Consider the following 3,249-nt stretch of genomic DNA (forward strand, 5'->3'; position numbering starts at 1 on the left):
CCTCCTCCTCCGCCGTCGCCACCTAATCCTTATGGATGTCGTCGATCTGGCTGGAGGCCGACGACCCGTTCGAATCGAGCATTGCAAAAACTCGAAACCCTAACCCTATTTTTTGTTGGGGGTTTTCTCGGTTCGTTAACGGAGAGCGAGACAAGGCGACGTACGGCCTAGGCATATTATAGGGAGTATCGATTGGCTAGTGCTTTTGGGGTTGGACGTTGGAGTTGGAGGAAATTACAATTTTGGGTCGTGATGTTTTTTCTTTTGCTAACGTGGCAAGACTTTTTGAGAGGAGTGGGGGTTAGAAAAGGGAATTTGGTGGGGGTGCGTTTGATGCGACGCGTGGCGGTTTGGACTCGTGTGTTTAGGAGCAAGCAAATTTGATTTCATCACCTGATTGCTTGGATAAGCAAGAAATTTTGATTTTGAAAGTTAGAACATTGTATTGCATTCAATTATAGTGATGTTACAAGGTGAATTTTGTGAATCTAAATTTGAAGAAAAATATTCAATTTTCTCACATAAGATTTTCTTCTCTTTTCCTCAAATTTGTATTCATCTTTTTCGTTACTTTATATTTCTCAACAATTTTCTCAAGTTGATTATGCATTTTTTTATACTTAGAATATAAGCCATCATATGGTGGATATACCTCATTCTCCGAATTATCACTTTCTAAGTAGTATATTTCACCTTGTTCTAAATCTAAAGTTGTGTTGTTTATTCCAATAAGATGTAGATTTGGTTTTTTTTTCTCATCCTCAGTCGATTCAATTTTTGATTCTTTATCACTCATTATGTATCGAGTAGTCACGTTTATACTTTCCCTCCATCTTCTTGTCTTTCTTGTTCAAATGGCACTTGTTCTTGTAGTAACATGGTTTCTTGCAATGGTAACAAATAGGTTTAGTTTTATATTCACTTGATGAATATTTATTTACCTTCTTAGTAGACTATTTCATCTATTTTGAAGGTATTATTATCCATTCTTTGATCTTAAAAAAGATTTGAATCCTTTTAAAATGAATCCAACTTGACAATCTTCATCCTCTGAACTTGAGCTTGAATATTTCTTCTTCTTAGATCAAGATTTCTCCTTTTTAGCCTTCAGGGCTAACAAAGTCTTCTTGGAATTATCTACAGAAGCATTTTCTCTCTCTTTCAATCGAGCTTCACATATGAGAAGATTACCTACAAGATCTTCAAGAATTAAGTTAGAAATTTTTTATAATTCCTTAATAGCCATTACCTTTGGTTCAAGATCCCAAGAAAGAGAATAATAATATTTTCTATATAGCACTTTGTTGTCATATTCTTTTCCTATAGCTTTCAATTTATTCACAATGTCAGTAAAACGTGTGAATATATCGTGAATACTTTTTGAGGCCTTCATCTTTAAAGTTTTTGTATTTGCTGACAAGCATTGTGAGTTTTGCATCCGTCACCCGTGAAGTTTCCTCGTGTATAATCTCTAGTGTTTTCTAGATTTCCTATACAGTAGTACAACTAGAAACATGGCTAAATTTTGTAGCATCTAAGGAACAATAAAGAGCATTCATAGCTTTAGAATTTAAAAAAATTATCATGTGTCGTCCATTTATCCCTAGAGATGATGGTCGTAACATCTCCTATACAAATAGTGGGTTATTATAACCATTCTCTACACTACTCCAAATGCTATAATTGGTGGACAATAAAAATAATTTCATACGAGCTTTTTAATAGGTGTAGTTTATCCCATCAAATTAAGAGCAAGGGTTAGTTCACAGCTTATCCCTCAAGAAAAACCATTGCCGCGGTCAAATTTGACATCTCTACCCTAGGTTATGAATTTTAAAGTTGGATAATAATGCTCTAATATCACTTAGTAGATCTGAGATGTAAGCTTAGTGCGGGGATTGAATAGTTTTTCTACAGTTTTTCGCTAAAACATAGAATATGTAGCGGAAATATAAAAAATTAAAAGCAAACAACCAGACTAAAAACCAACCAAGAAACACATGGGATTTTTATAGTGATTCGGATAACATTCCTACATTCACTCTTTCTTCTCGTGAAGAAGCTTCCTCGCTATGGTTGGACTTTACCTAAATCACAACCCGATTCACTAGGCTTACAAAGACAGTAGCCTAGAATCTACCCGAAACTAATCATCTAATCTAACTTCTCACAGATGAGTTACACCTAGCCCTAGGTAGTCCTAACCCTCAATTATCACCGGCTTGAGTACTCCTTAAAAATAAGATGAAACATAAACTACTAAAATAGTTTAAGCACAAATTAAAAAGATCTTACATCCCTTTTTATAAGCAAACCATTCTTCAAAAGGTTGAAGTGAAGCTTAATGAAGAAATGGTGATGATGTTGAATCGAAGGACAACTCTCCTCACTGAAACAATATGTAGACACCGAGTGCAATGAGAAAGAGTTTAACGAGGCTCTAGTGGTTCGAATCCTGAATCAAATCTTCTTTACAAACACTAAAATAAACTCTCTTTTAATCTCAAAAATCTCTCCTTTTCTCAAAGCATAGAACCTCTCTAAAATATGATCTCTTCCTATCTTATGTAGCCTTTGATAAATAAGAAAAGAGATATTGAAATCATAATAGAAGTTGGAGATAAAAGGGATCTACGAAAGGTTATGATTAATTCTTAAAATATGCCAAAATGCATTGTTGCCATTGATGGGCAATCCCAACCGTTGATGGTTTCTTGAGCACCATCGATTATTGCTTGTAGCTCGATGATTTGATCTTGAGTTTATGGAAATCTACGATTGCGCATTGTACACCGTTGATGGTTCATGTGACCACTGATGGTTACTGTAGATGGTTAGATTTTAACTTTCTGAAATTTTTTTGATTGCTCATTGTAGATCATCGATGAGCCTTGACCATCAATGGTTCCAAGACTGAAATCAACGCAAATGCTAATATTTAGATCGTTTCGCCTCGTAATCTTTGTACATATGTTTTCACCTGTATTATATCATCTCAAATAAATATTAATACTAAATAAGAATTTGTTATTACTCAAACAAAAGCTATTGCGCGGACTTCGTCCTAACAACAAGTTGTTTCACCTGGCTCGAAATCAATATTTTGCAAGATCAAAAAATGAAGCAAACAGAGTATGAAGTAGTGACAAAACTTCAATTTCTATGTTCAGCCTTAAGTTGCATGAGTAGCAAAATCCAGCACTTTCCTTCATCTCTTTTTTTTTTTTTGGGGGGGGGGGGGGGGGGGGG

Source organism: Asparagus officinalis, chromosome 9 (assembly GCF_001876935.1).
Source record: "Asparagus officinalis chromosome 9, Aspof.V1, whole genome shotgun sequence".
Taxonomy (NCBI): Eukaryota; Viridiplantae; Streptophyta; class Magnoliopsida; order Asparagales; family Asparagaceae; genus Asparagus; species Asparagus officinalis.